The sequence below is a fragment of the Hyalella azteca genome, unplaced genomic scaffold (assembly GCF_000764305.2).
Source record: "Hyalella azteca isolate HAZT.00-mixed unplaced genomic scaffold, Hazt_2.0.2 contig9713, whole genome shotgun sequence".
In the NCBI taxonomy this organism is placed as follows: Eukaryota; Metazoa; Arthropoda; class Malacostraca; order Amphipoda; family Hyalellidae; genus Hyalella; species Hyalella azteca.
Genome location: NW_025939775.1, coordinates 234,287 through 246,267, shown reverse-complemented (window position 1 = coordinate 246,267; position 11,981 = coordinate 234,287). Strand labels below are relative to the sequence as shown.

At 35.2% G+C, this 11,981-nt stretch overlaps 1 non-coding gene across 1 annotated transcript; it reads right to left on the bottom strand.

The window, feature by feature from the left end:
• Window positions 1-3,989: 3,989 nt before the first annotated feature.
• On the bottom strand, window positions 3,990-4,062 carry Trnaa-agc. Its single transcript has one exon. It is a non-coding gene; the product is annotated as a tRNA-Ala (tRNA).
• Between the last annotated feature and the right edge of the window lie 7,919 nt (window positions 4,063-11,981).

The window sequence follows — 11,981 nt, the reverse complement described above, 5'->3', positions numbered from 1 at the left end:
TTTGGTGAAGCACCAGGATCAATGAGATCTTGACCCTCAGATGAATTAATCATTGAGGTATCGTTAGTCACTTTCACAAATCACAATTTAATAGGGAAACAGAGAGGTTTGCAGGAACGCCCTCTTTCGACAACGGTTCAAGCTTCTCTCGTCTATTTGAGTGTTTCAACTCTACACAAACGCTCAAAAACACCCACCAAGCGCATGCACGCTTATCTACGGGCAGATTTCCTAAATCTCAGACCCGCATGCTGAAATTTAAATATTAAATTAATACCGCTAAAACTTGATTTCTAAGAAATAAAAACGTTTCATAGAAGTTACGTATATAATGAATTTTTGCTCTACTTTTTATTCCGATTTATTATTTGATACACATATCGGACACTTCTCCGGCCGGACTTGCGGCCGGTTTTCCTGCTGGTCTCTAAGGTTCAATGAGCCTAAGATAACTTTCAAACTAATGAACGCAGCTTGATGAAACATGACTTCAGTTGGATCTAACAGTAATGGTTAGGTCGTGACCATTCTTTGATTCCGCTTTCGTTTGCGAGTTGGCATGAGACACGAACGAATCATATCATAGCCTATATGATTTACTTTTAATAATAATAGCGGTTCGGCCGGTTTCAGCGTTTAGTAGGCAGTAGGCCTGTCGCCGATTCTTAACGTCGCAGAACATTCACTGCATTTTGCGGTCTCGAACTCACAACTCACTGCTACAATTCTGCTATGCTTAACCGCCCGGCCTCCTCGCCGATTCTGACCAGAAACTGTCGCACAGAGCTGGGATCAACCCGCACCTCTCTGCGCCAATCTTGCTACTCTGCTGAACTCCGAGAGTAGCAGAGAACCACTGGGCCACCCTTTTGATCGAATAGGAGCATCAGTTATCATCATCAAAGATTATTGTAAGATCAATATGATTTTAAAGATCATATTTACCATCTTGGCATAACAATTTAGTTGTACGGTTAATTAAGTGAAAGATTCTATTCTGTATGAATGCATATTTGTTCATCAATTTTGCAGTAATTCTCTAATCATCTATTTACCATTTTATCCCCCAGTTCAATAAAGGTCCAAATAGGAGCTAAATTTGAGATCCCATATTTTTTAGTTATTTTCCCGTCTTCATTTCTGCTCCTAAGTCTTTATTTTTATCAGGCATTTGTGGTATTTATCATAGTCGTCACGGCGTGGCTCCGAACAGTCATTCTCTTCAACTACAGTAACACGCAATTTGGCATGATAAGATAGTTTTTAATATATGCCCCGTCATTATTCAATTTCAAATTGTTGAAATTCTGTACAAGATTTATCATTATTGCCTGCATCTACACTATTGTAATGAATCTGCAAGTGACCGCATGTTAACTTCACACTACGACTCAATGGTGATTCAATAACTTTATTAATAAAACAAAAATAAACAGTATTCGTTTTAATTCACTGCACTTATTTGATTTTCAGATGTCATATTTTAACAATTTTGTTAAAATATGATGGTTTAGTAGTTGTACGACTAAATTGCGAATTTCAATTTCATGGAACCGAAAGACTTCCGAACTTTCGCGAGTAAAAGTTTTCCCCGAAAAATGGAACAGCTGCGACTTTGATTAATAAAATATGATTTGTATTCAAATTTCGGAGTCAATTTTAAATAGAAATCATTCTACTGAATTAGTGTTATACTGAGGGAAGTAGCTGATGTTTTCGGAATCTTGAGCTAGGTGGACTCCGCCGAGCCAAATAAAAAAAAAGCAAAAAATTTATCGCATTGATCTAGCTTATCCTATAAATCCTCTTGTGACTCAACCCTGAAAATTGTTTTTCGTTCTAACAGTAATTTTGGCAAAGGAAAAAGTCGCAAAAGTTTCAGCCATTCGCTAAATACGCGGTATTTAATTTGTCTTGACAGAAAACAGTTTAATTTAGAATTCTAAATAAGAAACTTAAAAATAAGTCAAATAAGTAAAGGTGAGGAGTTATGCGCTCAGAAGAGATTGAACGCCACGTTCGAAGGCTGCAAAACAATGTCGCTTACACGTGCTAACTTAGTAATAGTAATCATTACGAGGGAAAATTGCGGTCTAATTTTCGAGTATTTGTACAAGTTGACTCGAATATCTCTATCCCACACCAGCGTGTCGTTTCAAAGGAAACTGAACGCAATTTCTGAACGAGCTTGGGCTCCAAGCGGCGGTGTGGATGAACGTCAGACTGAGATGCCCCAGGGAAATCATGAGCCCTCCAGGGCTCAAAACACCTTTAAGGTATAGTGCCACGGGAGGGGGGGGCTGGAGTCATTGCTTCAGTCACGACTATAATACTCAGGGAGATGTGTGAGACTTTGTCCTAAGTGTCGTTTCTGTGATCTGTGCACTTTTTGCCGTTGATTAGATCATATTGACCCAATTTCGCCCGGTAAGAGAAGTTAGTTATTAGCACACTGACAATCCACTCGCCCACCCACCTCATTCAGACGTTCATAGTCTCGCCAGACACTGCGAGGTATACGTAACCGATACATTTTTTAGCTCAGATCAGTGGTACGTTCAGTGAATGTGCCGCTGTTTGGACAATATGATCCATTCATTTCTTCAGTTACAGCATCGAATTTCAGTCGAGTTTATGTTTTTGAGTATTCAATTGAAGAAATAGGTAAGTATTAGCAGCTCACAAGATGACCGACAAATTTCCGCTTAAGGCCTATATATTAGAAACCTTTCTAAAGCACTTTACGTATGCAGTTCAGAATCACGGGTAGGAGCAATTCAGAAGCAAAATTGACCAGAAAGGCATTAAAATTTTCATGAACGGAAAAAATTCGATGAACTGAATTAAATAATTACGAACTAATCTATTGAAGATTTTACGCGAAATATGATCTATATAAAGGCCTAATTTTATTTATTCCAATGTGAGTTGGTTACATCCATTGTTGGAGGATATCTTTACATTAAATAAAATTCGACATCTAGATAATTTCTATTAATAATAATAATAATAATAGCGGTTTCAGCGTTATTAGGCCGTAGGCCTGTCGCCGATTCTTAACATCGCAGAACATTCACAGCATTTTGTGGTTTCGAACTCGCAACTCACTGCTCCAATTCTGCTGTGCTTAACCGCCCGGCCTCCTCGCCGATTCTGACCAGACACTGGCGCACAGAGCTGGGATCGAACCCGCGCCTCTCTGCTCCAATCTTGGTACTCTGAACTTTAACCACTGGGCCACCACTATTGTGAAATTTAGTTAATTAAAATTTAGTAGAATCTCCCACAAGTGTGAGATAAGCTAAAAAATTTATCGGTTACGTATACCTCGCAGTGTCTGGCGAGGCTAAGAACGTTTGAATGAGGTGGGTGGGCGAGTGGATTGCCAGTGTGATAATAACTAACTTTTGCCTTATGCTCAGCTATTACGTATATGTAGGGCAATTGCGAGATGTCATCCCGTCGAATACACCGTTGCTTTGTGCGGAAATGAGTTCCTATGAATTAGTGAAGATTAATATTTGGATATAAATAATCTCTTAGTACTAGAACAGTGAAGAGATCCTTGAATTTTTTGTACCCATACCAGAGTATTGCACACTAAAGAGCAGCAGTATGTTTAGTATCAACAATAGCTCTAATGATACTAAAAAATAGCTCTAATGATAGCTCTTTAATACTAAATAGCTCTTATGATAGCTCTCTAATACTAAATAGCTCTAATGATAGCTCTAGTACTAGACCTCTCAGTATGGTGCCTCGATTGATGATCCTGTAATATTTCGCGCTAACATTCAATTGAAGGTTACTTTAATCGTCTGACACTCAAGATAATCGAAAAGAATGCTCAATGTGTGTGTATAGTAGCAAGGCAGCCTTATTATATATTGATGCGCAACAATTTCCTCACAGTTTCTGCAAGCGTTTACATAATAAATGCCTCTCTCGCGCACACGAAGCGAAATTTTATTGTAAGAAAAACTTTCGACTGGAGCTGCGGGGTATCGATCCCCGTACTTCTCGCATGCTAAGCGAGCGCTCTACCATTTGAGCTACAGCCCCATCTATTGATATGTAATTCGATATTTTATATGAAAAAGTTAATTGTGGCGTGATTAGTTTTAATGGACATGTTTAGTATATTGCTTTTACTCAAATAATTAGCCGAGCTGATCACCGGAATTTTTATCCTAGAAATTTGATTCATTTTCACAGAAAATATCAAGTACAATGTGATTTAAAAACGATAATGTATAGTCGTATCTAATAATAATCTTCGAATTAATCTTTTATCTAACTCAAACAATACAAGTAGAAATGAAGACGTAATAGATTTAAGAGGAGTTATTTATTGTGTTCGTCACTCCTACAATGCCAAAAGCAGCTGAACAGGAGATATAAAATGTACATCAATGATATGAGAATAACTAACAAAATTGACGCAAATAAGTATAGCCGTTTAAAGTAGAATCTTTCATTCACAATGACCTTAGAACTAAATTCTTTTTGATTGTCAGTAAATCACTGAGCAATGCATGAAGATCGAAAGAGGACAAATATACAAGCTTTAAATATATATGCGCCATATATAGTCTTTAATAGCCATAATCGATATAGGCTTCAATTATCGACAAAAATATGACTAAATACATTGATAATCACATATTAATTAGTTATTAGAGTGCTGATGTCACCATTACAGTTACGTTCCGTCTCTCCTACATGTATACTGTGAACGTCCCCTCACACATATAGGTGCGTCTTGTGGCGAAAGTGCTGGGCAAAACGTGCACTGCTATTGAGACAAAGTCCCAGTCCATTCTCTGAGTGAGGTTTTGCTTTATTTCTCTGTTATAGAGCTCACAGATCCGCAGGACTAGCCACCACTCCTGCCTCTCTTCTCATTAGATGCGCGGTGGCGCAACTCTTGATCTTTCTGTGCATCAAAAGCCCTGGAGTGAGCAGCCTAATACCTCATTAATGACCAGCTTATAATGTGTTCTTAACCTGACCGTAACTGCTATTACCAGGTCACTGGGTACGAATAGCATTGAAGACGGTTAATGTTTCTGTACACAACAGGTTATAAAGACGTCAGGCTCTCGAAACATTCCGGCTGCGTTTTGAAGACAGTTTTATGAAGCGGGGTAAAAAATGCTGATCTCATTAGGTAGATTTTATTACGGCGGCTTCAGGCCTTGATGTAAGAGGCTTGTCGTTTGGTGTAGATTTTAGAATATTTGTTCATGTTCTTGAAAAAATAAATTTTGATGAAGGATGTTAGATACTTTGATGCATCAATGAAGGTTGCGATGAAAAATGTTGTGGATGTTTCGATGAATGTGGACTACTCTTGATATTAATTCTATATTATTCATTGTATCGTATAAATAAACTGCAGCAATACTGTAGTTTAAACTAATATTCTGCGAGGACTTAATGTTGATTAATACTGTGTGATTAATTTATTCTTAATAATTCCGCTCGATTATTGATTAAATATATTTCAATATATACCTTAATTACTGCAATTATTAGCAACAACTGCACTTCTTAGGTTCAAAACTTTTAATAAGTTATTTTTGAGTCTATTTACGCCAGTTTCTGTGAAATTCACGACCCATTGGAAAAAAGGTTCTGTGAGTGCTGTTTTAAATTGCGATTTCAAAACATTTATTTAAGGAACTTGGAAGTTAAAGAATGTTACACTTTTGAATTGCACGTGTGATGCTTGACAGGGATTTTGCTGCAGGAAAGTTGATCGTGATCTTATTTCTGTTGTTGCGAGGAGACAATATTTTAAAGAATTTTAAGTTTCTTAACAGCCATTGTGTGTGAATATTTTATCTATTGGCCTGAAATTTTCATAATATAAGTAGCCTAATTGTTTCACAGAAGAAAAGTTTGATGAGATCGAAGTTCTTCATGGTGGCTACATTACAAAGAGCAATAGTGCTTCATTAAATATTTTTTAAGCATTTCGAAATTTTTTTCGGTGCACATCCTAGAAGTAAGTTTTTTCGAACAATTTTTATTCATGTACTGAAAGGTCTTGTTATTTAGTAAGGGTATCCTTACAAGTTATAGGACCTCAGCTTCTGATTAGGCTGTGCAATTTGCGGGCTTCAGAAGACTGGCCAACTACGACAACATTTTGCCGGGCAAAACTTTACTGTATTCTTTAGAGAGGGATTTATTCAATAAGGTATTATTGGATTTATTCAATAAGGTATTATTGGCTATATATAAAAGTATAAAATTCCGCGTACTATATATGCCGTGTCTCCCTGCTTAGACTGGCGTTGCACGTGCTGTATTGTTGTAATACTTGATATATATATGTTGGCTTTGTGATTTATATACCATACAATTTATCATGAAGGTTAAATTTATTTATTTGGTCTGTTTCTACCAATAAAAATGTTGCATTATTTGACTGTATATTACAGATTTGTTGATATTTATCTGTGAAAATTATTCTAATAATTCTGTGAATTATTCTAAAAGATTTCTGTGATAATTATTAAGATAAAAGATAATTATTCTTATAATTATAATTATTATAATTATTCTTATTATATTAATATATAATATAATAATATATCTTATTATATTAATATATAATAAGATAAAAGATAATTATTCTGTGAATTATTTTAAAAAGATTTCGTAGTCTTAAAGTTTTCTTTTAAGGGCTGAGTTTGTCATTGATCTTAAAAAGATTAACATTTATTCTAAGTTGGAAGTTTTGATTTTTTAAACATATACATAATCGTGATTAGGATGTTTTAATCAAGTAAAAAGTTAATTAAATGTGTATAATTCACCAAAATTCAATTAAAATAGAATTTAGGTAAAGGTATTTGCTTATAAAACTTATGAATAATTTTTAAATTTTGAGTTGAATCATGCAAGCTTAAGATAATTCATTGTTTGCTCTAATTTTTGGTGTTCCAGGTAAATACTGTGGTGTAGTTTGATAAAATAGTATAACATATTTATAAAGTTATCTAAAATATAGCTAAATGATTCAGAGAAATTTTTCATGTTGTTCTAAAATTTTCTTTTGTGATTTATGGAGGATAGATGGTAGTTCGTCAATAAGTACTTAATTAACTTCAAAATATCATTTCATTCAACAGTGTAACTGTTTCGTAGTTAGACAAGAAAATTTAGTATTTACTGATTTACATGAAATAACTTTGCTTACAAAAGACTCAAGTTATTTACCCGAGCTATAATGATAACAAACAGGTAAATGTGCAATGAAAATGGGCAAAAAATATAATGACTGTTTATCTAAACAGTAAAGGCCAAAGTTAGTGTCTAATAGCAACATGAAAATCTCACACAATGTTAATATAAAACATTCGATGAGAGCGATTGCCGAATGGATTTCCGAATAGATATCCGCGTGACCAAATTCTGTCATTACCTGAAGCGGCTTTGAACTTCAATAGAAAGTAGTAAAAGGAAAGTTATTTCTTTCGAATCTAAGGCCTCAAAGCTTCTTTGTGCAAACTTTCTTACGAAGTGAAGAGAAAGCAGTCTGTAAAAGTTTTGTTGTTTGTTGGTACCACGAGCCCGACCGGTAAAGAGAAGTGTATTTACGAAAGTAACTCATTAGTGAGCGTTGAATGCGATCCATTTCTAGAGAAGGAAGGCACTTTTTTTGAAACATGATTTAATTAAATGAGAAATTTTCAATGTTTATTTTTTATGAAGCTTCGAGTCCCAAGATCAGCGCTGCTCTGTTAAACATTTTATAACTTTGATTCCTCAAATTATTCTATCTAAAACTAATTTTTTTTCTTTATTACAATGAATATAATATTCCCAAACTGTGAGTAACTCAACGGAAACTCAAATGTTTCTGAATAACATCATTGGCAGACATTTTTGTCATCATAACTTTTTAGAGAGAAGATATACATTGTTTGAAATTTCATCTGAATCACATATGCGAAACTAAGTCAAGTTGTTTTACGAGTGGTAAGTGTATCAGGTTTTTAAAAAGTTTAACCAGTCGCTAGTTGTACAAGGAACAGTGAATATTTTACCAAAGAATCCTGCCGTGAAGAACGTCTCCAGTTCTACATAGCATCCCTGGCACCGAGAACATCTTCTGTTCTTCAGTTTCAAAGGCTCTTAAAACATCTCTTACTCAATGAAGCTCTTCAGTTATGAATTAAGTCGACCTGAGGCAGAGATCTCGAGCAGAACTTCTTGATGAACACAACGGCCGCTTCTCGGCTCGGAACACGAGTGCTTTCTGGATCAATGAGTACTATTAGGAGTTGGATGTTCTCTGGTACAGTGAGTGTACTCTGGACCATGAGTGTTCTCTGGAATAGCAAGTGTTTTCTAGGCCATAAATGTTCTCTGGAACATAGAGTGTGCTTGTACCACGAGTGTTCTCTGGAACAGCAAGTTTTTTCTAGACCATAAATGTTCTCTGGAACATTAAGTGTGCCCTGTACCACGAGTGTTCTCTGGAACAGCAAGTTTTTTCAAGACCATAAATGTTCTCTGGTACAGTGAGTGTGCTCTGTACCACGAGTGTTCTCTGGAACAGCAAGTGTTTTCTAGGCCATAAATGTTCTCTGGAACATTGAGTGTGCCCTGTACCACGAGTGTTCTCTGGAATAGCAAGTTTTTTTTAGACCATAAATGTTCTCTGGAACATTTAGTGTTGTCTGGACCATGAGTGTTCTCTGGAACAGTGAATGTTTTCTAAACCATAAGTGTTCTCTGGAACAGCAAATTTTTCTAGACCATAAGTGTTCTTTGGAAAAGTGAAAGTTTTTCAGACCATAGCTTTTCTCTGGAACAGTGAATTTTTTCTAGAGCAGACCTTGTCCCCTGTAACTTATTCCACGAATAATTAGCTGCGTTCAATTCCATACAATGGGAAGTAACATTATGCAAGTAGTTGGGTAGACTTAAAACAAAATATTCTGGTAAAAATGATATTGGAATCATTTAGAAAGAAAGACATTGTATAGAAAGACGATTGAGATAGTAGTTTAAAACAAGCATTTTAATTCGTGAAGATGCGCGAACGCCATGGAGTCTGTTCGATCTCGACAGGTTCTCATGAGAGGGCAAAATGTTCTCGAACTATTGCAGTGTTGCTCATGAAGGTTCTGAGATCACTGCCACTGCCCTTAATGGTGACGGCGTTTAATAATTAATTTATATTCAGGGCTAAAAAAGAAGGTTAAACAGTCACTAAGATCGCTCAATCTAATAAATCGCATATTTAATTTCTTATTCCTTCTATTCTTTACATTTAAATTCCATGTTACCCAATTTAATGCAGCTGCTGCATTGCTGATCATGTCTGTTGATGCCGCGTTTCAATATTTTACAGAACTGCTTTGATATTAAAAGTTAGATTGAAGCTTTGTAATGCCAAAAATATTTTTGGGACTGGTAAAAATATTTTTATTATTAATATTTCTGACTATCTAAATCATATGTTCCTACATTAGGCCCAAAAATGACTGATATTATCTATTTATTTATAGACTAATATAGAATTTTATTTAATTAAAGCATTTTAACGCATAATGGTATAATTCACCACGTATTAAATGATATATAAGGCTCGACTTACCATGCTCACACGATGAGCAAAATAACGTAGAAAAATTTAAATGTAATCTTAAAGTATATATGAATTTCTGCACAGCAAATAAAAAACTTAGAATGATTAATACAAATGGCGAACTGTAATCTTATCCACTGAAAATTCTGAGATTGAAATTGAAGCGTCAAGATCCATTGTTAGTCATTTGTTGATTTAGAAATATATTTGTTCAGAAATTATATGTACAAAAATTCAACATATATGGTTTCATTTGTAAATTATAATCATATTAATTATTATTTTAGTACCTTAGAGCAGCTAAATAATTTACTTATACACTAATGACGCGGTAAAATCAGCTTAAATAAACTGTTTATAATGCATACCAATTACACTAATAACTTGCTCTCATAAAGGGTTCGTACAGTTTCAATTCCATCACTGGAAAACAAAAAAAAAACATTATTTCGTACCACTTAAAACCTTAGCCTTGCAATCAGCAGGATGCTTTCATTTGCCTTGAATTGCTATATCCTACGTTAAGCTATATCTTCAGTAAAAATAATCTCGCATCACTCATCCCGCACGTCGTGATCGTCAGAATTATTTTATAAACGTTGAATGGCATCGTGGCAAAGCCACTAGAGATTTAATATGTCGCTCCACTCACACTTTTTCGTCCTCCATATCTCCAACAATCCTGTCCGTTGAGTGTTTGATCCCGAGCTTGGGATTGATTCAGGGAGAAAATCTTTTTTGATTGCCCCATGGAATCAGAAAGTGACAACGCCTAGAAAATGGATGGTCAGAAAGATAAAGATAAACAGAGACACATTGTTTTGTATAGAGACATATATTTTCATTGGCAGTAGAAATGTTTCGTGATTGCACATTAAATAATGTTGAATGAATGTTGAATGAACACTTTCGTAGGGATGATATTTTTAGTGTCTTCGTAAGTTTTTTGACATATCATCCTCGTGCGTGTAAAAACTAATCTATTCTCAATTCTTGAGTGAAAAGCTGGTCCGTTCAGCCTGAGACGCTCTCGCTAAACTTCGACCAAAGTTTGGTGTCACCGTCACCTGGCTAAGTTATCCGCAAAGTTTAAAACGCGGTCACTTCCTCAGATGAGAAGCTTGTAAAAGTATTAAAGTTTGAACGTTTGCTCACAAAATAACAGCTCTCACGTATTATTTTAAGTTTTAATTACCGTTCTATAATAGATGATAAATTTCAGGCTATATCATTATATTCTCTGAATGCTTGTGGCAGTTCTAAAGCCACAACAAAAAAATATAACTCAGTACTCACAGCAGGTAGTGACAGAGAGCGCATTTTCTCGTCGACGAAAACGTGAAGTCACGGACGGACAGACGGACAGACAGACGGACATGGCGAGCACAATAGTGCATTTTTTCCATAAATGAGAAAATGCGCTAAAAAGAGTGTCCAAAAAGTGTCATAATTAAAAAGTTATTTATAATGTGAAAGTGATGTATATTTTAGTTTTCAAATTGCTTCATATTATTCACTTAATAAGCAGGAACAAATATTTATATTGTTCCCTGTTCGACGTAAATTAGACGCTGCGTAAATCCTCACCTTGCTCGCCTATGCATCGCGGGTCTATAAGTCAAAGGTAAAGTTAAATCCTTGAATTGTCTGCCATCAAATCAAAGTATAGGTGGATTCCTTTGCCCGCAGGCCGCAGAAATTCCTAGCCCGCAGACCGCAGGAATTTATACCGTCTGATCTGCTCCGGAACGCCGGACCTGAGAAGGCTTCTCACGACTCTCCTCCGGTCCACAGGAAATAGGATGAGAATGTCGGGATTTTTAGTGAGGTGATAAAGATTTGGGGAGAATCGTTTAAAATTTGACTCACAGAGTAAATTTTTTAAGAAATGAAGGGGTGGTATGAAAAACTTTGAATAAAAATAAGATGAGTTATTCGGCTGCCAAAAATGTATGATATCCTGACACAATTGAATAATATTGTTAATTAAGATTGAATTTAAAATTAACATAAAAAAGATGATAATGATTATCATTAAAAAGATAATAATGATGATGATAATAATTTACTTTATAAATTTCAAATTTTTCTGTTTCTTGCATGTTGAAAATCGATTTGGAGTTTGGTTGATTTTCCATTTAGAAGCGTGCATTGAATACGGACGGTTTGAATTTGGTAAGAATACGTTCGCTGATGTGAAAGTTTCGTCGTATAAAAAATTAAACCCTATGTAAAATACATAAATTGGAGCTCATTCTCTTCACATGCGTTTAAATATCTAATATTAGTTTAGGTTGTATTGGATAAAATTAGATCTTAACTATTTTTGTGCGCTTCTGATCTTTCATTATATTATATATATATATATAAT